The sequence below is a fragment of the Tursiops truncatus genome, chromosome 10 (assembly GCF_011762595.2).
Source record: "Tursiops truncatus isolate mTurTru1 chromosome 10, mTurTru1.mat.Y, whole genome shotgun sequence".
Taxonomy (NCBI): domain Eukaryota; kingdom Metazoa; phylum Chordata; class Mammalia; order Artiodactyla; family Delphinidae; genus Tursiops; species Tursiops truncatus.
In genome coordinates, this window is record NC_047043.1 from 95,434,536 (window position 1) to 95,457,087 (window position 22,552).

At 40.9% G+C, this 22,552-nt stretch overlaps 1 protein-coding gene and 1 long non-coding RNA gene across 18 annotated transcripts in view; one reads left to right on the plus strand and one right to left on the minus strand.

The window, feature by feature from the left end:
• Positions 1 to 7,377, minus strand: part of LOC117313759 (uncharacterized) — an 82,659-nt gene extending 75,282 nt beyond the window's left edge. Inside the window, exon 1 of the long non-coding RNA XR_012323910.1 lies at positions 7,224 to 7,377. This is a non-coding gene — a long non-coding RNA (uncharacterized lncRNA). The remainder of the gene's footprint in view (positions 1 to 7,223) is intronic.
• A 239-nt stretch (positions 7,378 to 7,616) lies between these two features.
• SETD5 (SET domain containing 5) overlaps positions 7,617 to 22,552 on the plus strand; it is an 89,995-nt gene continuing 75,059 nt past the window's right edge. For 6 of the 17 annotated variants that reach the window (XM_033865325.2, XM_033865336.2, XM_033865330.2 and 3 more), the window contains exon 1: positions 7,621 to 7,767. The gene's annotated coding sequence lies outside the window, so the exon portion shown is untranslated. Of the gene's footprint in view, positions 7,768 to 22,552 lie in introns of all 17 variants that reach the window. The other 11 variants (XM_033865335.2, XM_033865331.2, XM_033865334.2 and 8 more) reach the window with 7 other exon arrangements.

Consider the following 22,552-nt stretch of genomic DNA (forward strand, 5'->3'; position numbering starts at 1 on the left):
GTTTCACTCACACCTGACACTGATGGCACAGGTTCTGGTTCCTTGCTGGATTCAATTCTATCTACCCTCTTGAAAAAACAACCCAATGATGTCTGGGTAGTAGCTCTTTTTTTCTCGTTGTAGATGACACGGTTGCACTGGATTGCATCCCGAACGGCTGCTGCAACCTTCATGTACTGTTCTACATTCGGATCCTGCACCTCAAAAACTAACAGTGCCTCCTCGAATAAAGAAAATCCCCTTGCCATTTCCTGTGTCGTGAATCTCTTCGGTTACTTCCTCCTCTTGTCTCTCTTCGTCCTTTCTCTGGGCCTCCAATTCCATCAGGTCTTCGTTAGTAAGCTCCTCGTGTTGCACAGCAAGGAGTTCAATGAAGTCGTCCTCTTGCAGATCTAGCTCCAGCTTCTCTCTGAGGGTCACTAAGTTGCTAAAAACCTCTTTGGACTCCTTATCCCGGGCAGCTACCATATCTGCACTCGCTGCCTTGCCACTTACTTCTACATTGTGAAGGTTGGCTCTAGCCTTGAACTGATGAAACCAGCCATAGCTGGCATTAAAAGATGCACCCTCTGGTTCTTCACCATGTTTCTTCTTCAAGTCTTCATAAAGCCTTTTAGCTTTTCTTGCATCAGCATTAAGCTGAGGGGGACTCGATGCTGATGCTGATCCTGCATCCACACACTGAGAAGTTTCCCCATCTCCATCACTTTTCCCGCTTCTTCAACATTATTGTCGCCATCATTGGCACAGCAGACTTCACATGTTCCATGATCTTGTCCTTGTTCTTTAGAATCATGCTGATGGTTGAACGATTCATGTTATAAGAATGAACAACGTCTACCATCTTTTCGCCTCGCTCCACCCTCTCAATTATTTTCACTTTTGTTTCCATCGTTATCACTTGGGGCTTCTTAGCAGTACCAGCTACAGCGCTTCTGGACATGTTGGGCTTGAAATAAAGATACTATACTACTGTATACAGTAAAGTACAAAAAAGCACAACCACTTGTAGAGGCTGCAGGCATGTGACAATGTACGCCAGACACGTGAACTAACTTACACGACCGGACGTGAAAACACATGTTCGCATCTTTGAAAGTTCGCAACTTGAAGGTTAGTATGTAGGGGACTTACTGTGTTATGAAAACAGTTTTGACCTTGAAGACTTCTGTATGCTTACACAACAGGGATATAGCCATAAACAAGCAATGTCATGCCCTCAAGGAGCAACCTAAAAAAATAGGGAAAAAACCCCAATTACTAATTACAACTGCGAGAAATGCTATGACAGCATTCAGGTGGGTACCCAATACAGTGGAGTTAAGGCATCAAGGAAGGCTTCCTTAAGAAGTGATGTGTCGAGACCATTTTCAGTGACCATTTGGTCAGTCTGACTCTTTTAACTTCCTTTCCATTTTGACTGCCATCACTGTATACCAGACCTAATCACTTCCTGTTTGGACTACTGTAAAAGAATCTCCTAAGCGGTCTCTCTGCCTTCAACCCTACAACCCATCCTGCATCTGTAGCCAGATTAAATTTCCTAAAAGACTGTTTCCATCAGAGAAACACAGTACCCTAAATTGGTAAGGAATACTGACTAAGCAAGTCAGATCAGTCTCAATCCCTGGCCCTTAATTAGTTGCTATGTCTATAGGAAAGTTGTTCAACCTCACAGCTTCAGTTTCCTACTCTGTAAGATGAGGTTTCATGTATTAGAACCACACTAAATACAATGGCAGAGTCTGGCATACTATCTGGTACACAACTGGCACTCAATGAATATTATTAGTTCATTTCTTCTAACCTGTGTTTCCATTAGCTTTGCCTATAGTATGCACTAGTAAGTTGCCACTACTTATTATACTAAAAAGTCTGGGATGAGATTTTAACCAAAGGTCAGTAAAAAGAAGAAAGTCTGTAAAGAGTGTTGACTGAATTGACTAAAATCCATATACTAGAGGTGGGGTTCATTAGCTGGTAACATAACCAATTCTATAAATGTGATCTGAAAATGTGTTACTGTTGTCAGCAGGAAGAGCCAATCGTAAACATGTTTTTTAAAAACCCAAAAAACTAGAACACAAAGGGTGACTAAGTACCAGTACAAAGCAAAGGTCCAGGAAAAAAGCTAGAAAGTAGAATTATTAAGTGTAACCATGACTTCCAGATATAATCAGAGAGGCAGAAAATAATCTCTCTAGTCACCAGGAAGGTATACATCATGATACCAGGAATAAGTCATCAAGTTCAACACTGGCCTAGATAAAATAAACCTAAATATTTTATGCCATTCTATTAACAGTTCTCTAATAACCCAGTTTCTCACCCACTCCATCAAGAATCCATGAGGAGTCATGGATAAGAAGCAAAGTCTTCTGGAGAAATACATCCTCCAATAAAGTTGTACACTACTATGTAACTAAATCAAGAATTCTCAGCCTGCAAAGTAAAGTACCAGACTTCTGGATATGTGACCTAACAATGTGCTCTAAAATTAAGATGGGCTTAAAACAAACTAGTCTTACACTTGTGATGTTGATCCCTATCATATTCTGGATTAACAGTTGCAAACCATAATTACACCAAACCTCTTCCGTGCATAAAAAATGAGAGAAACATTATGTAGTTCAAATTTTTTAAATCTTAAAAAAAAAAGATTATAAAATCCCTTACAAAGCCTTCAACTCTCTCATGCAAGTACAAGTTTTCATTCTATTTAATTTCTGTCCTAGGAGTATAAGAAATAATATGGCTCTACTTCAGAAGGAGGTAAGTAGCTGCTTTGTTTAAAAAATTGTAATAAAGCCTAAGGAAGTCAAGCATAGGAAGAGGATGAGTGCAAGGGTTTGCACAGGAAACCCAAGGAAGAGCTGAATGGCAGACAAATGTATTCAGAGACCATGAGGCATCAGATTCCTTTATGAATAGAATATCAGGTGACTTGGGTTAAGTATGATCCTAAAGTTTCTCCATAAAAGGAGCATTGCTTCTGTGGATTTAAACTATTACTTGAAAACAAACTTCACATATAAATCAATAAAATCAACATTTATTGAGTATCCAGTTCTGTGTTCAGGCACCAGGGAATCAAGAACAAATCTGTATCATTGAGGAATGCATTTAGTGGGACAACAGACAAAAGAGGGAACTTTCTTTGTAAAAAAGTAAAAAAAAAAGATTACTTGGAATAGTTTAACATTCCTTTTAAAACAAAGCAGTCTGACCTGTATGTTTCCCAAACTATTAAATATAACTTTTTTTTTTGCCTTTCAAAATGTTTCCCCATTTATTCAGTTTTTCTGGAGGAAAAAATTACAAAGTAGAGGGGACATAGTTTCCCTGAAGTTGTAATCATTTTTGTAAGATAGGCATACTGTAGCCCCTCGGGTCTGTATTTGTAGTGTGCTTTCTGGGCCACCAACATCAGAAGCATATAAAAGACACAGAATTCTAGTGACCCCCACCAGTCTTAACTGAATTCAGAATCTCTGAGTGTGGGACTGGGAATCTGCATTAAATAGCAAGCCAATTATGTGCACTTCTCATATTTTAAGGAGAAATCTTAAGAAATTTTAAGTTAAAAAACTTGTTTTTTAAATATAAAAAATTTGAAATTTACAAGATGCTATCTATATTAGCATACAAACCAAAAAGCATTTTGGTGTTAAAACATATCTATTAATTTATACTTCATCAGAATGAAAACTTACTTTGTGATGATTTCCTGTAACTTAAGATATGATACTTAGGGCCTCCTCTGATGGAAGTTTTTCCAAAATTGAAAACTTTGTAGAACTGAAATTCAGGGCTAGTTTCACTAACATCAGATATAGTCCTATTCCTCATTAAACTTCTGTCACCGTTATGATTTAATGAAATCCCACTTTCCTAAAATCCATTATGCCTTCTTGAAACTCAAACGAATCAACAGTTGCTTTCTCAACACACCATTGTCCAAGGCAGGTTTATCTTTAGTAATGGTTTGCTGGATTCAGCTGTCAGCTAAAGTATACAAATAAGTTTTAAAACAAACCAACCGGGCTTCCCTGGTGGCTGCAGTGGTTGGGAGTCTGCCTGCCGATGCAGGGGACACGGGTTTGTGCCCCGGTCCGGGTAGATCCCACATGCCGCGGAGCGGCTGGGCCCGTGAACCATGGCCGCTGAGCCTGCGCGTCTGGAGCCTGTGCTCCGCAACGGGAGGGGCCACAGCAGTGAGAGGCCAGAGTACCGCAAAAAAAGAAAACAAAAAACCAACCAACCAACCAACTTGGTGGGGGGGGGGCGGGGCGCACACCTAAATGGGCCAGAAAGGTTCAACTTTTATTTCCTTACTGCTCAGTATGAAGACAAAATTATCAATGTCCATATTAAGTATTCTGCAATCTACAACACAACTTTGTGGCTATGGCCACACCTCCACAGTGGCAATTTAAGCTTAAATTACATAAAATTAAAAACTGACTTCCTTAGTCATAATAGCCACATTTCCAGGGCTCAAAAGTAATGTGTGATTAGTGGCCACCATATTGGACAGCACAACTATGGGGTATTTCCATCACTGCACAAGGTTCTCGTGGGCAGTGCTAATCTAGAGCATTAGCAAGTGCACAAAGAAGTGTTTGAGAGGCCAATCTATCAAACCTTATAAAGACATTCTTTCATTTAGGGTTGGCTAGCCATCAAGGAATATACTAGGAGCTTAGGTACAAGACTCAACAAGAGCCTGTGCCCTCAAGAAGCTCCGAATAGTTAAGAGAATTTAAACAAGCAACAACAACAACCTGAGAAGTGCTATGATTCAACCTGCTTTGGGACCAAGAGAAAGCAATACTTACTTTTTTGTAGGCGAGTCTGGCTTAAAGGACGGCAGATCACAGAAGGCAAGATGATATTTGAGTCTTAACAGTTTTTACTGGAAGGGTAAGGATTATCAAGGGTAACATTCCAGGAGGAACCACCCTACAAGGAGGTCTGATAATCTCACTATGATTTGGGTAAACAGCAGTCAATTCAGTGTGACTTGAGAAGTAGTGTTTGTGTGTATATGCAGAAAACTGTGGCAAAGGAAAAAGCTGTTAAGGTGAGATCAGTCCATTGAGGGACCTTGTATATCACATTTGCAACGATGGAATTCATCCTGTCAGTAGTTAGGGAGCCAATAATGGAGTTGGATCAGTTATTTTCATGCTCTATCTTTATGTTAGGACAACTGTCCTGGACACACAAAAGTTGTAACAGCAGATACCGGAGATGGAGACACTAGTTCAGAGACTATTAACATTATGGCAACTGAGCTCAGTTACTGATGAGAACAGCACTGGAGATGGACTGAAAGGTATTCAAAGGACATAAAAGAGAGATGTTGCTGAACCTCACACCCAATTCTCAGGAAAGCAGTAGCCAAAATCATGTGGACTGAGAAGAGGGTCAGGAATAGAATCCCACATGAGGGAAAAGGACAAAATGAAAATTAAGGTGAAGATTCAAGAATATCCGTAAAGGAGAAATAAACGCATTGCTGGGCAAGAGTGAGGCCTATGCTCAAGTTGGGTAGCCTGTGTGGTTTCATGACTTACCGGGCTACCAAAACAGGAGACAAGAAAGCCAATGGTATGTCTGGGACTAAATGAGCAAGTAAAACAAATAGAAAATGGGCTGAAAGCATGAGTGAGAGTTGCTAAAATGCCTGACCCTGGGGATGCAAGGGTGGGGGACTAAAATTTTAAGATTTAAATCTAAGATGCTCTATTTTGGTGGTGTAGCAAGGGCTTCAAATGGGTAAAGTTTAAAACTCAGGAGATCATGCCTTTCATCTACCTCCCTTAATCTCCAGGAAAAATGCGAAAAAAGATCTTAAGAACTAATAACACGCAGTCTCGCTGCATAAAATCAGCCCCAGGTGTTGCCTGGACTCCATTTCCCCCCTCCACCCCTATTATAATTACTTTGTGACACAAACTCAAGTCTGTGGGTAGAGAAACTGGGCTCGTCCTCATAATCTTACACCTGCTCAGTTTCCTGCAGGACAACGCCCAGGAATCAGGTTAAGCGTGGGCAAAAGAATCCCGCCCACAATCGAGAAGGAGCGACTCGACATGGAGGCGATGACGAGATCGCGGGGGAGGGAGGGATTTTTCTAGGCCCAGGGCGGTCCTTAGGAGACAGGAGGCAGCCGAGAACTCCCATAAAGGTATTGCGGCACTCCCCTCCCCCTGCCGAGCAGGGTGCGGCCTTCTCTCCGCCCCCTCCTCTGCAGCTCCTTCTGGATTGCAGCTCGCGCCGATTTTTGGAGACCATGCGCCTCCCACCCACAAACCACCAGGACGGACGCCCGCTCCTTCCTCCACCCCCACGGGTCCAGGAGCACGTCGGGCTAGTCTCGTCCTTCAGGCGGCGGACGCCCAGGGCGGAGCCGCAGTCGCCGCCACCCAGAAGCCTCGGCCCTGCAGCCCGCCCCCGCCTCCAGCGCGCGCTTCCTGCCACGTTGCGCAGGGGCGCGGGGCCAGACACTGCGGCGCTGGGCCTCGGGGAGGGCCGTACCAACGACCGCCTCCCCGCCGACCCGCGCAGTGGTTTCGCTCATTTGGGACCCGAGCCAATAACAAGGGGCCGTTGCCGGGGCTTCAGCAGCCAATCAGATGCCGAAGCCAAGCAGGCGGCGGGTAAACCGACTCCCCCGAAGGAAGGGGAGGGTGGCAGGACGTCCGCACGGAGCCACTTTCACTGACCCTCTCCTCCCCGCCGCGGGAGGCCGACCGCGCCCGCCAGTCCAGCTCGCTCCCCACCCCACCTACCTACCCGCCCCAGGGGGCAATGCGAGAGTCTCCAGGCGGCTGCGCACTCCCGAGGCTGTAACTGACAGGCGCTTTGCTCCAACCAAAACACGCCATTTGTGTTTTCACACACGGCGGGAGGAGCGGCAACCAATCAGTGACAGCAGAATAGCCGGAAGCGCCCCTCCCTCTGAGGGAGCAATGGCTCCGTCCGGATTCGAGCCTTTTCCGCTCCCTTCTCCCTCCCCCTCCGGTTGCCACAGGGCAGGCCACACTCCCGCCTGCCTCTAACCACCTCTTTCCCTTGCAGCGTAACAAACGCTATGCTCCCGACTTCCCGCGGGGGAAGATGACCCCCAGCTACCGGCCAGACGGCCTCAGCCACCCACCCTCCCCCCGCCAAACCGCCAGGCCCCCCCCCTCCCCACCAGAGTTCCGCTCCCCTACCTAGCCGAGGCTCTCTGAGGAGCGGGAGCCCAGAGCACAGCCTCTTCTCTAGGCGGCCCCGGCGGCTTCCGCTGATTGGCGGCGAGTTGGCCAATGAGTGCGGGGCGGTGGGCGGAGGGGCCAATGGCGGTGCGGGAGGGGGCGTGTCCCGGGTGCCCCTGGCGCCGGCGCTGGGAATCCCCGTGCGGTCAGTGGCGTTTCCGCTCGGGCAGCGGGCTGAGTGAGCTGCTGCCGCTGCCGCCGCCGCCGCCGCCGCCGCCGCCGCCGCCGGGGGAGGGGCGGCCGCCGCCCGCCTGCGCTCAGAGACTCACGCAGCCCCAGTCCCGCCAGTTCGCCAACACTGTAGTGCCGGCCCCCCTTCCTTTCCTGGCCCTTCCCCCTCCCCGGCTTCGGCTCGCTCCGCCTTTCTGCCCCCCACCCCCACCTCACGGGCACGGGCCATTCCCGGCCAGGAAACGCCGTGGCGCCGCGTTGGGCCTAACTCGAGTCCTGCTGCCTCCCGGGAGTGCCGTGCGCCGCAGCCCGGGCCCAGGCCTGGGACAAGGTAAGGGTCCGACAGAAAAGCGAGACCTACCCTCACGACCGGGCCCCGGGGGAGGGAAGGGTCACCTCCTCCGTCTCCCCGCGCTCGCTCTCGGGACGTGGGCCTGGCCCTCCCCAGGCCCTCAGCAAGGAGGATGCTGCCCCTTCTCATCCCGCTCGCCGCCCCCCACACATCGTTGCACCCCTCTTGCCCAGGCAGAGAGGCCCCGTCGGTAATCTCGTCGACCCCGCTACCCTTTTCACGTCTTTCCTGGGTCAGGACGTTTCCCCTCCCCCCACGCCTCTTCATCCCTTTTCCTGGGAACTGCCTACTCCACGTTTACCTTTTACTTGAGGGTAGGCCTCTCGCTGGTCTCCCCTCAAAATACACAGGCACACTTCTTCCCCCTCCCCAAACCTCACCCCCACCCCCGTTCGCGCGGCCTTGTGACAACTCTGATCCCTCTGGGGGCCTCGATCTCCATCTCCCCCTCCCCCCCCAGAATGTTTCTGGACGCCTTCCCTTTCGGCCAGGGTCCCCATCGCAGATGATTGCTTCGTTCCCCACGCTAAAGACGTTACCTTCGCCACCCCCAGCTCGCATTCTTGGGCTCTCGGTGGCGTTTGCCCCAGTATCTCTGAGATGGCCCTACTGAATTTGTAGGGTTCTCGCTTGGAGTGGAGCCAGATTGTGTCGTTTTGCCTGCCTTGGGCGTGGAGAGCGATCATTTGCGAACGTCTTTAAAGGCAGAAAAATGTAGCCTTTATGAATTCCCTTTCCGTCTGTGCGGAAGCCAGGGATGCGAAGTGAATGGTGGTGAGGAAGAGCCCTGGTTTTAAGTAGGTGAATCGCGTGAGAGGGAAAGTTTAACTGTCGGGAAAGCCCCTTCTCTGCTAATTTATTCTACAGAGTTCTTTTGCTTGTCTCACTTCTTAGGAATAACTGGTCTTTCCCGTGTATACTGGTGCTGGAGCCAGCTCTGCTGGTCTGGGTCAGGGGTTGCGTGTATGACCTGCATTTTCTGCTTTCTCATGTTACTCGTGCAGTGTGTTCACCACTAACTCATTTCTTGCCCAGACCTCTGGGTTCCGTTGGGCTTTGTCTGTAGTTAGTTCATTTTTCCAGTTTTCCCCGTTCTTGTAGTACTGGAAAAATCCCTAGGTCCTCTGCTAATTTCCCTTAGCACTTGATTAAACGAGTTGCATTTAAATAACAGATATGTAACCAAGGTCATATTAACATTTTTTTGTTGGGCAGTTACATAGCTATACTTTGATTAGGGAGGATTCAGCTGAGTTGAGTGTTTGAGCTTTTCAGGAGAATGTGTACCCCCTATTTGGGAAAATTTCTTGGTGATTAGTTTTATATCATTAATGTTTTTACGTCACTTTGAGAGAAAAATTATAAATGGTAATTTTAGGTGTATGGAATCTGAGGTAGTATTAAAGCAGAGAATATTCACATTATCAGAGGTTTCTGGGCCTCTTGGAGGACAGAGGTAATTTTTTTATTGGTTTCTACCAGTTTTCTCAGGAGGATCATTAGTTTTCTTCTGTAGCCAAAAATTCTGGCCCATTATGGGATTAGAATCTTTAAGGTTTACTCAGCATGTCATTATATATAGAAAAATGAATTATGTCCTTTGGTAGGACGTAACACAAGCCGCTGTCTTTAACTGCAGATTTAAATTTGACTGTAAAGAGAGTGTTTGGCAAATTGGCCTTTTAGAGACTAAAGCTTAATCTGCACTCCTAAATTGCTGACTTATTAAATATATATTTGGAATTTGGTAAATGTTGATTTTTCTAATAAAAGGACTTAGTTCAAACTAAAAGGGTGACTTTAGGATTGTTTCTTTCTAAAGGCATAATTCCAGCCCTCCTGGCATGGAACACTGGTCCTCCCCCCACCCCACTCCACCCCCCCCCCAAAAAAAGAGTGTGTAAGGAGTGGGGGTGGGGTAAGGAGAAGGTTGTTCCTTTGGGTTGGATCACCGGGGTGGGTATACAAGGCGGCAGCAGCTGCTGGCTCTGGAGCTCTGGTTGCTACGTGAGAAGCTTGAGTAGTGCTGGCTGCTGTCTCCAGGGAAGGACAGCAGTGCAGCGTCCATTAATGCTGTTGGCTGCAGGGAGCTGCACTTAAGCGATGGCTGCTTTAGGACTAAGAAGAAACCTTGCTTTCCTGGGAATTTTCACTGCTGAGCTGGTTTGCATTTTATTGGTGGGGACATGAGAACTAGCAATTCGTAACCTTCTACCCATTTATGGATATCACCATCTGGAAACTGGATCATAGTTAAAGACTTTTCTTTTTTGTTCGGTTTTTGGTTTTTTGGCACATTTTGGGTTTTGCCTGGGGTTTTTGCTTGGATAGGACTGGAAGTTCCATTTGAGTTTTAATTTTTCAATACATTTACAACCAAAGTAATAAGAATTTAAGGATCTCCCTGAGAACGAGAATGGGGAAAATATCGGTTCATTTTTCTGCAACTGACAGGTTTTCCTCCATCTCTTTAATCATTAAATCAATTTTAATACTTTATTTGCATGTCTCCTTACTTCTGGTTAGACCATATTTACCTTATTGAACAGGTGTTTTGCTAAACATTTTACTAAATTCGGAATCTTAAACTTTAAAAAGAACTGTCCTTTTAGGAATTATTTCTATATATATAACTATTAGAAGTATTTTCTTTTTTTCTGTATTTGTAATAGACTTCTCCAGATTAGATTTTTTTTCTTTAGAATTTGACCTATGATATTGATTCATTAAAATAATGTTGAATATAGTCATCTGAGATCACAAGGATGTATATGTTTGGCCGTGATCCATCTGAAATATGGGACAGACTAGAAAGAATATTCAGAAATCAAGTATCTAGTGGACAGGATACTTGAGAAGACAGCCTCTGAGCCCCTTATGTGGTCTCTCTTCCCCCACAGCTCCCACACTTCAGGGAGATCTCTGATTAAGCAAACAGTTTGCTGAGTATGGAAGAACTTGAAGAAGAACCACCACCACAATATACCATCAGTTACATCCCTACAACTCTTGCAGCCCATGTATTTTTTTCCCTAAGAATTTTGATATGTTCAGTTTTGTGCAGATGTACCCAGTCATCTGTAATGTGTGGTGTGACTCTGGCATTTGTGGCGGGAACCAAAAAGAATGGAAATGAGTTTTGTCATTCACAAAGGTTGCTTGCATTGTCGCTCAGGGATATAAGCAGACTAATGAAACAGAACCTTTAATGGATAATATTTTAGGTGGTTCTAATTCTTATTACTATCACATATAAAAGATGTCATATCAGGTAAATATGGTTTCACTCATACTGGCCGTTTAACATAGTTTAGATATAAATGTCTTTAAGTTATTATGTAACATGAAAGTTACCTTATAAAGTAATTGCTTTTAACTTGTATTTCCTGTTTGGAACCCCCTTGTGATCTTAATGTAAGATCATTTCCTTAAGAGCATAGAGGGCCTTTTCATAGGATTTATTTAACCAGTATGCTTGAAATTTTTAATATCTTTTGATAGTGTTTTGTGTCCAGGAACTTACATACTTTCTGGGCTTATTTTGGCCTTTCGGAGGAGAGTGGCTACTTCATTTTTTTTCCTTTGGACAGGAAAATAATATGGGAGAAAATGCAGATGTGCAGACAACCACTTTTACTTTATCCTCTTCATATTCAAATAACTTATGAAACATTAGGCCACAGTTAAGGACAGTTAATGATTGTTGGATACATCTTATCAGTGAGAAATTGGATCATGAATAAAAATTTTTTGTAACTTGTGGTTCACCTCTGGTGATGTGTCAGTTTAATTTGAAACTAAAAGGCCTAGCAGTGAATTTTTTTTATAAAAATTGTTTTGGCTATTGAAAACTAAAACTTATTGATAGGGATGTTTGTTTAAAACAAACAAAACTTTGACTCCACAAAATTGTAAGATAATACATATTTAGTAATACAACTGGTAGTTATTTGTAAAAAAAAAAAAAATCCTTTCAGAGGCACTCCTTAGAAAATAGGTATAATGTACCTATGATAAACAGGGATTGATACCATTCCTTGCTACCAAAAATTCCAAAATATGTAGTGAAATGGCATTTTTAACCTTTCCCTTGATGCAATGATTGATTTCTCTTGGAAAGGGTCAGGGAAGTTCACCAAAGGTTGATAGAATATCATTTCTTTAATATCTTGATACATATTTTGTTTAATTAGTTGCAGTCTTATGAAAAAAGATACCCTGTAACTTGGTGGGGGACGGGTGTTGGAAAACATTACTTTAGAGAATCCTCTTATTTTGACAGAATATATTAAACTCTTAACACTTTATGAAGGGAACTATGAGAGATAATAAAGGAACAATGAAGCAGAATCTCTGTCTACTTCATATGAGCCCTCACTGAGCAAGGAATTTGTAATCCCATCCTGCCTCACTCAGTTTCTCCATCATATGGATTTTGTTTGCTGAATACCTCAGGGAGAGATGTAAGGGTCACATTAAGTATCTTTGATACAAAGACAGGGATAAGGAATTTTCTGCTTATTGGAATAATGTCTTAGTATTTTTAAAACACTAGGATTATTGGCCAGTTCTGCTTGATGTATACGACTGTTGATTTCATCTGACTGATTCCTCTTCTGTGCTCTTCTGTCTTTCCTTGAAGTATGAGAATTATCAGAGTTTTGATGGCAAATTGAAGGAGTAAGAATCATTTTCTTAGCCATGTTAGTCATGTTATACACCTAGAGCTGAGGGTACTCCTTGGCCTATGTTATGAATCACAGAAAAAACAGTGGATGTAGGACTTTATACAGAATTTGTTTCTGTCTGGGGAATCAAGTTTTTGATGTGCTACCTAATTGAGAGAAAATGCAGAGTTCCCTGCTGCGCTGTTTGAAAAATAGGTGGAAGCATGGGAGGGGCCTGAGACCTCTGCAGCAGGATTTGGTCTGAGTAGAAAAGGAAGATATTTGTTTGAAATTGCCAGCTGCTTATATCAGACTGACTCGCTTATTATGCCTCTAGTTGGCCTGTCAATATGGCCAAACAGCTAGATAAGTACGGGGCAGGACAAAGGGCTCTTTGCACAGCAGGGAGGCAGTGTTGATGGGGGAGGGGCAGGAGGTAGGAAAGGCAGGAGGAGGAGGTTCTTTTCCCTGGGAGATTATTCAGTTTGGCATACAATTAAAGAAATCATTTATAGTTCCTACTCGAGCATTGAATTTGTGCCAACCATATAATGTTAACCCCAAATTTAGTATGTCCCTGAATATCTGGTAGGAACCCATCCCCTCCTCCAAGGAAAATAAAAGCTTTGTATAGATTAAAAGAATAAATCCCATGTTCTCCACCCTCCTAAATACAAATCACCCCTCCCCCCCAGTAGACCAATTCTGGAGCATCTGAGAGCTGAATTCTCATTAAAAAAATGGAAAAGAATATTCTATCTGAATAAAACTTTTATATTTCAACACATACATTGTCCTTATTTGGGTTGGGATTAGAACAGAGTAAGTAGAATAGTTTGCTTCCCTTTGTGAAATAGTTGCATATTGTTAGCTCCAATTTTATATCAGTATCATGGAGAGCATCCTTCAGCATTCAAGTGTTGGGTTGCCATCATGTAAAATGCTAACTAAAGAAAGGTTACTTACTGTTTGTCTCATCCCTACTTCCTGGAGAACATGATATTCTCTGGAGTTTACCCAGCCCCCCTTTTAAGTTAGGCACAACCTTGTTTGATACATACGTGCTCAATTCCCAGTTGCAAGTGGGATGGTTGCATCTAGTTTATTATAATTAATACGAATCAGAGTTGGAAGAGATCTGTCATTATCTATCCCTTTAAGCAAAATCATAATGAAATATTTGAAAGTTTTTGGAGGTTTTCATTAAAATATTAAAAGGATCAATGTCCTGAACAGTATTTATAGTTACTTTTATTTATTTATTTAAATTTATTTATTTATTCATTTATTTTTGGCTGCTTTGGGTCTTCGTTGCTGCGCGCAGGCTTTGTCTAGTTGTGGCGAGCGGGGGCAACTCTTCGTTGCAGTGCGTGGGCTTCTCGTTGCAGAGCACAGGCTCTAGGTGCACGGGTTTCAGTAGTTGTGGCACACGGGCTCAGTAGTTGTGGCTGGCAGGCTCACTAGTTGTGGCGCACAGGCTTAGTTGCTCTGCGGCTTGTGATCTTCCCAGACCAGGGCTCGAACTCATGTCCCTTGCATTGGCAGGTGGATGCTTAACCACTGAGCCACCAGAGAAGCCCTGTAGTTAGTTTTAAAATAAATGTTGAACAATACATGTGCGCCACTTCTTTTTAAAAACCCAAAATATTAAAGAATTGCATTCACAAATTAGATAGCAGTTATTTTGATTGCAAAAGGATTCCTGCTTTATAAAAGGTATATGCTGTGGTTCTTTTAAATGCTTAATATATTTTAGGAGAATTTGATTTTTAGACATGATTGGTTTGAACTCAGCTTTCCAAGAGTACATCTGTTGCTTGAATTGAGATACCACCTGTATTGCAATGTTATTAAACTAGCTTTAAAGTTTTCCCTTCTATCCAGACTGGAGGAGATGATAAAGGAAACTGGAGTGCTAATTTTTACTTATGGGTTCAGAGCTTGTGGCTGTTAGCAAAGAAGAGATGTTTTAACTTAATAGAATAGCTAAAAAACTGCCTTTAATGCACATTATAATAGTAAACAAACGACCAAGTTTTGTGTCTTTTCCCTCAGTAAAAGAAATATGTGTTACGTACTTAACATTATATTTTTATGTGCAGTGGTCTTGGCAGTAAAGATATATTTTGACCTGAAAAGGGAAATTTGAGTGACTAATCATCTCTGCCATTAGTTAGAAGTTTTTTTCATTAACATGAAATTTAGTGGGCTGTATTTTATATTATTATGGAAATTAAGGGTAGTCATTTCTTCTCTTTAAAATTCATTCACACGGATTATTTCCATAGATTGTGGGAGTAAAATAGAAGCCATCTAGTTCAAACCCTGGCCTCCATTCCAGACAGTTTTCTTTACGAGTCCTAAGACCCACATTGCTAGCACTAGGGTAAACATCCTTTACGCATGTGCTTGTGCATGTACACACACTCGGGCGCACACACACCACTTCCCAAATAATTAGGAATCTCTTCATCGTGGTTCCTAGTACTCCTATTACCCTAAAAAGTTCCTGGCAAGAGTGAGGAGGGCGCACATTTTGATCCCAAAGGTTTTGATAACTGCTTTGGCTCCCCAGACAGCTAATCTCATTTTCAGTAAGACGTAGTCAGCAGTAGGCTAGAATGAAGGTGAAACGCAGCACTACCTACCTCATCTTGCCTGTGCAGCTGCTCCACCTTATTTCCTGCTATTATCATCCTGCAGTGCCTCTCCCCAGCAAAAAGGAAAATAGGACAAAGGGGGAAAATTGGATGGGCTATTAGGATTTTTATTATGATTCGATTGTTTATATATACTTAAAGACAAAGCTGATTTGTCCTATTCTTAAAAATCAGTAGTGAAAGAGGTTTTATAACTTCAGTACCTTGCATTCTCTTTCTTGATAAGCCATTTCAGTTCTTAGCCTTACAGGAAAAAAAACTGTTTTTAAGCATACTTATTTTTCATTGGTTGGTCACACAATCATTATTACCACCAGATGCCACCGTATTATTAGCTTGAAAAAAGAGAGAATCTCTTCTGTAGATAGTATTTGCAATTTGAATTGGGAATTACTAATTAGTGTAACTCAGATTTATGACAAAAGTAAGGTTAAAAATTAAACCTTGATGAATATTTACCCCTTTACCTTAGTGGAGGTGAAATTGTTTGAATATAGATTTTTCAGACTTCTTTCTTCAAGCTGCATAATTTATATTTTTCAAGCCTTGTTTTTCCCACACCACCTCCCCAAACAAGAAATTTTATTTTTATTATTTTCTGATGCTGAAATTTCCTCCTCCCCACTCATGAAATGTGAAGACTCAGATAAAATCCAGTAATCTAATAAGGCATGTGCACTGCTGGATATAGTAAGAGGATAATTTCATAATTCTTAGAAGTTATGATCTGGTTAGGATGTTCCAGTATAGTGTTAGCATATTTAGTAATGTTGACTTGTTAATTTTAATGTATATCCAGATGGATGTCATTGTTTTACATTTGCACCCATTGTTTGTCATTTTGTTTAAGGTTGTTTCTTTTCTTTTTTTGTCCCCCTGTCTCCATGGTTTTTTATTCCTGTCCTGTTATGATCTTTGGCCTGTGTTGAAAAATCTATTTCCTTCCACCAACCTCTGTGCATGCCACAACACATACAGTTTGTACTCTCTCACAGCTCTGCGAAGGAGGATGATCTGCAGTTAATAATCAACTGTTTGGGCATTCTTGGCATCCAAGGAAGGTTTTATTTATGAGGAATGACCTGGAAGGACCTGTTGGCAATTACTCTGCCTTTATGTTACATTTTCCTTTATTAACGTAGGCTGTTGAGAGTTGACTTATTTTAAAAGAGAAACCAGACAGGAATGGAAGAGCCACAGTCAGATAGTTATTTGAAAAATAAATGTTTAATATGTTAGCATTTGAGATAGAGTGTAGAGGACACTTTTTAAAAAAAACTGTATTTTAGTTCTAAAGACAAAGGAGTTTAATCTCTTAAAGTAAAACAAGGAGAAAGACTTTTGAGGGACTGTGATTGATTGCATGCCACATGTAGCATTAGATTGTTGTGTGAATACATAAATTTTTATATTCTTGATTTCTGTGGTGCAGACTGCTACAACCATGCAAGTTAAGTGTCTTTATGCCCACAGCCTGGAAAATATATGGTGAAATGACTTTAAGAAAACAAAAATAACAAAGAACAGGCTTGAGGAAATTGTAGAAGCAAGTCCAAATTTTTGAAGTCCGTTTTAAATTATTTGCATTCTTACTAGAGAAATTTAGTTTTATTTATGGCAATTAGAACTTTAATGTCATAGCTTAGTAATAGAAAAGAATAAAGGTAGGTTGACAGGGTATCAATCCACATTTTAGTATGAGGCTAAATTGTACCAAATTGTTGCATACTTTCATATTTAGGCTACTTTTATTGAAAAGGTTTACCCAATACTTTAAAACCTATGAAATGGCATAAAATATTCACAGTTTAACAGGTACTCATCTCTTGGTGACATGTTATATAAGCAATACTAAAACCAGATATTTGCTAAAAATTAAAAAAATTGAAAATTATATTAACATGTATGGAGCTCTGCAGTTACTGTAGCCATACCACTTTAGAACAAGTAGGTAATAATAATGCCAACCCCAAGGCCCTTTGGAGCTTGGGCTGGCTGACCCGATCAAAATGTTTTTGCTTACTCTTGCTTTACCCCTAGGCTGTTAAGATTTGAAGTATTGCTAGGAATAAGGTGTCTGTTCATAAATTGAGTAGGAGTCTGACTAAGTCATGTGTGGAGGCCCATGGGAAGACGTGTATTTTTAGAAAAGCAAGGCTCTGGGTAAGTGTAACTTTCCTCTCATAGTTTATCATGCACAGTTGGTATGAAAAGAAATGGCTGGAGGTTTGCAGAATACACTGAGCAACGAGAAGAGAAGTAGGCATATCCCACTTTATGATATAACTGTGCCAGGCAAGAAAGATGAAAAGTAATTTTTTGTGTGTGAAGAATACCTTAGCTTTTCTGAACTCTATTACATTAGGAATATGTTTCTATGGAAAATGGTTACCCAAAGGATTGAGTTGAATATCTTCTGTGAAAATGATTTTTAATCTTTTGTGGATAGAGTGACCATACGTCTTGGTTTACCTGGGAGAGTCCTGTTTTGTGTTTAGCAGGTAGTTAGTGATAGCACCCCTTTCACTCTCAAAAATGTCCCAATTTGGGCCGTAAATTACATGCTCACCCTAATTATAGAGGGTTGTGGAACTTTTCATCACTCCACAGCAATGCAGTTTTCTTTTATAGAGCTCTTCTGATTGTCCTCTCGGCTAGGATTTTTCTGTTGGCCTCTCTGAACCCCCATTTCCACGTGGACAGTTTAGAATGCCTTTTTCTTTTCCTTTCAGTTTGTGGTGAGGGAGGGGATAGGTACAGATTTAATTTTTTATGATGAAAAATTCCAAATACAACAAAATAGAGGGAATGTAGAAAAATGGACTCCCTTTGGATTTTACTGAAACCATTCCATTTGGTCAAGATAAGGTCCATACGTTCGTTGCACTTGGTGGATTAGTTTGTGTCTTTCTAATTTATAGCTTCTCTCTTCTCTTTTTCTCATGTAATACACTGACTAATGAAATTTATCATTGTGTTGAGTTCTTACTCTTGGATTTTGGAAAGTGTGTCTCTATGGTGTCATTTAACATATTCTCCTATTAGATGACCCCCCCATATTTTATGTAAATTAGTGATTAGATCCATTTCAAGTATACTTTATAAAAGTAGTGGATACTTCCCTTAAGACTTACATAATGTCTGCTTGTCTTTGTGATGTTAGGCAGCTGTTGAAGGCCCCAGAGGGTTTCTGTTTTTGTAGTTTCTATTGAGATTTACCATATTAGAAATTAAAACTGATAATATTTTTAAATATTTATTAACCAATTTTAGAATAGCAATAACAAATCCTGCTGACATAAGTAACATGACTGTTATGAAAAATAACTTTCCAGTTTTTTTAATGGTATTGTTTAACATTTTTGTAAGTCTCTTTAGTGATAGAAGGTAGCTGCTTTCTCATAGTTACTTCTGCGTTTAATTTGTTGTGATAAGTTGTTTTGGTTAAAGACTGAAGAAAATCTGGCCTAACACAGATGCGTAGTTAAAAAGGGAAAGCCTTCACTTATTCCCCGAAAGAATCTCAAGACCTTCAGGAGTTCTCAGACCACAGTTTGAGAAGAACAGGCTTAGATCCTTATTTCCTTTATGGTTGTGGAATGGTGATATCACTACTTCATTTAATTTCTGTAATACTCCCCCTCATTAATTATATGGTACCCTAAGATACAGTTTGAATACAAAAAGCAAGATCAGTACTTGGTTTCTTTTTCCCCCCTCTTACTAATTTTCAAAATAATGGGTTGGTAACTTAGCAACGTCTAGAGGTGAGCAATAAAGTGTTGTTATTATTGTGTACTTAAGGTTTTAAACCTGTTTGATATGTTTCAGTCCCTTGGAGTTACTAGTTTTGACATTCAAATGGTCCCACATTTGGCTGTTGGCTTCTAAGTCGTTTTTATTTATTCTCAGTCGTTTCCTGGCTTGTTTTGATTGATTCCTTGCTTTCTAGTATGACAAGATGTTCTAGGATCATTTTGTGTATTTCCCGCCCCAAACCTGGAATTACTCATTTCTGCAAAACTCTGATTTCTTTTAGTGGGAAATGGTACTTAGAGACCATGGTCTGGGTGTTAGGAGTGTTTAGTGCTCTTGGGTTGGACCTTGTTTCTAGACCTTTTCAGTGAACAGAACTAAAAAATGGTTTCTCTCCTTTCCTCTTTTTCTCTTTCCTTTTTTTGTTTTAAAATATCAGTTGTTGGTGTTTGATAACTTCTATTTTGAATTTAGTGCTTCATGATATTTTCATAAGCCTAATCTTTTCCCCATGCCTCAAATCCCAGTTTCCACTAATAACCAATGTAATTACTTTGCTTTGTCCCACGATACACACACAACAGTTTTAGAATGGCAGAACAATATGATTACTGGAAAGTGAGTTTGTTTTGTTTGTTTGTCTTTGCCCTGAGCATATATTCCTCCAAGGATATACAGTCAAATTACAGTGGTTTTTCCATTCTGTTATCTTCCTGTCCCTGTATGTAAGACTTACGAATACAGGTTCATATGAATACTATTTAAAGTGATATTTTGTCGTGGTGCTTCTGTTGTAACACAAAAGCATATAAGTTAGTTTATTTACTAAAACTTATCTGCTTCTAGATTTTTCAGTAACATAACTTTTAGGCCATGGAAAAGGACATAGACTTTTCTGTTCTTCTAGGGTCCCGAATTTCTTGACTTAATATAAACAGTTCAAGATAAGAAACTTCCTTTCTCCAGTAAAAATTCTCTCTCTTGAGTTGTTAGATCATTTTCCATTTGTCCCTGATGATTTCAGATACTTGACCTTGACTACCACATGGGACACTGGAAGTACTTGTAGTACAAAGGTCATCAATTAACATTTTTTCGATAATTCACCCTTAGACCTGAAATTTAGATATTATCTTAGAAAGGATGTCATCTAATTTTTACCTTTGTCATTTAAAAGTCAAATTATTTGATTTTATAAGTTTTAAATTAAAAATCAAATTGTTGAAAATCTTAAACCTGTTAAATATTAAATCTGTCTTATCCTTTCTAATTATAATACCTAAAAAGAAAAAAGTTACAGCATCATTTCAGCAATCTTATGTCACATTCTAATATATTTATTTTGTATGCTAAAAAATATTAAATCAAGATATGCCAAATGGTGAAGTGATAGTGGTTAAAGGTGTGAGGGTTCTGAAATTGGATAGACCTTGGGTCAGGTTCTAGTTTGGGGGTTTCCTTGCTCTGGCCTTGGACAAGTTTCTCAGCTTAGTGAGTGTAAGTCTTTGGCTACATAGGGATAGTGCCTTTCTCATGAAGTTGTGGGCGTTACATGAGCTGATGCATACAAAGTGATTGAGGACACAGTGGCTTTTAGAAAATAAGCATTCTCCAGATGTTAGCTTTTATTTTGGAATTCGTTATTGTTATGAATATTTGATCAATTCTCTAAACTCTGTCTGCATCTTAGGATAAGTAATGCTTACATGCTGTAAATATAGCATCTGATTTTCACAACTTCACTTGGTTATATGAAAAGAACCAACTGTTAACAGAGGAATAATTGGTGTCTAGCTAAAATTTGAGACTTCTGACTTTACAAAGGTACCAGTGCTTGCTATATAAATATAATTACATTAAATATCTTAATAGAGAAGGGAGTTTTGGGTGTGGTTTTTTTTTTCTTTTTTTTTTTGGTTTTGGCTACATTGGGTCTTCGTTGCTGTGCGCGGGCTTTCTCTAGTTGTGGTGAGCGAGGGCTACTCTTTGTTGCAGTGCGTGACTTCTCGTTGTGGTGGCTTCTCTTGATGTGGAGCACGGGCTCTAGGCGCATGGGCTTCAGTAGTTGCAGCACGCCGGCTCAGTAGTTGTGGCACGTGGGCTTAGTTGCTCTGCATCATGTGGGATCTTCCTGGACCAGGGATCAAACCCTTGTCCCCTGAATTGGCAGGCGGATTCTCAACCACTGTGCCGCCAGGGAAGTCCAAAGAAGGGAGCTTTAAGGAAACAAAACTTATTTTCAGAATCCAAGGTCCTTTTCAGACATCATTAGAAGCGGCTCTAGGGCTTCTACTGACCAGAGTGAAAGGAATTTTTTAACTCTGGAATTCTAAGATATATCAGCCTTTTAAGAGCCTTCAGGTAAAGCTATGTAAGTCCAGGTTGCTCATCAGGTCAGGTGTTTTTGTTTTGTGTTTTGTTTTGTTTTTAAGCTTTATTGAGGTATAATTGACAAGCAAAATTGTGATATATTTATAGCATACAGCATGATTGTTTGATATACACATATGTTGTGAAAGGATTCCAGCAATTAAGTTAATTAACATTCATCCATCACATGTTTACCTTTTTGTGTGTGAGGGAACCTATAAATTCTAATCTCTCAGCACGTTTCAGTTTTCCAATATGTGTTATACATTAGATCCTCAGAACTTAGACACCCTTTTCACTGAAAGTTTATACGCTTTTACTAACCTCTTCCCATTTCTCTTACACTCCGACTCCTGGCAACCACCATTCTACAGTCTTTTTCTATGGGTTTTTGCTTTGTTTGTTTTTTACCAATTCCTGTATAAGTGGTGATACCGTGCAACATATGTCTTTCTCTGTCTGACTTCTCTTAGCATAACACCCCCCAGGTTCATCCATGTTGTCACAAATGGTAGGATTCCCTTCTTTTTTATGAATAATGTTCTATTGTGGGTAGGTAAACAGCTAGATAGATAGGTAGATATCACATTTTCTTAATCCATTCATCCTTCAGCAGACACTTAGGTTGTTTACATAACTTAGCTATTGTAAATAATGCTGTAGTGAACATGGGAGTACAGATAGCTCTTCAAGATGTGATTTTGTTTCCTTTGGATATATACCCAGAAATGAGATTGCTAGATCAAATGGTAGTTCTACTTTTAATTTCTTGAAGACCTCCAGACTGTTTCCCATAGTGGCTGCACTGATTTACATTCCCACCAGCAGTGCACAAGGGTTCCCTTTCTTCCACATCTTCATCAGTATTTGTTATCTCTTGTCTTTTTGATAATAGTCATCCTGACAGGTGTGAGGTGATGTCTTATTGTGGTTTTGATTTGCATTTCCCTGATGATTGGTGGTGTTGACCTTTTCAAGGATCCGTTGGGCATTTTTATGTCTTCTTTGGGAAAATATCTATTCAGGTCCTTCGCCCTTTTTTTAATTGGGTTTTTTTTTTTTGTTCTTTTCCTTTTTTGGCTATTGAGTTGTATGTGTTCCTTAAATGTTTTTGACGTTAACCCTTTATCAGCTCTGTGGTTTGCAGATAATTTCTCCCATTCCATATTATGTTTTCTTTTCATTGATGGTTTCTTTTGCTCTGCAGAAACTTTTAGTTTGTTGTAGTCTCACTTGTTTATTTTTGCTTTGGTTGTCCTGGCGTTTGGTGTTAAATCAAAAAAAATCATTGGCAATAAAGAAGATGTGATA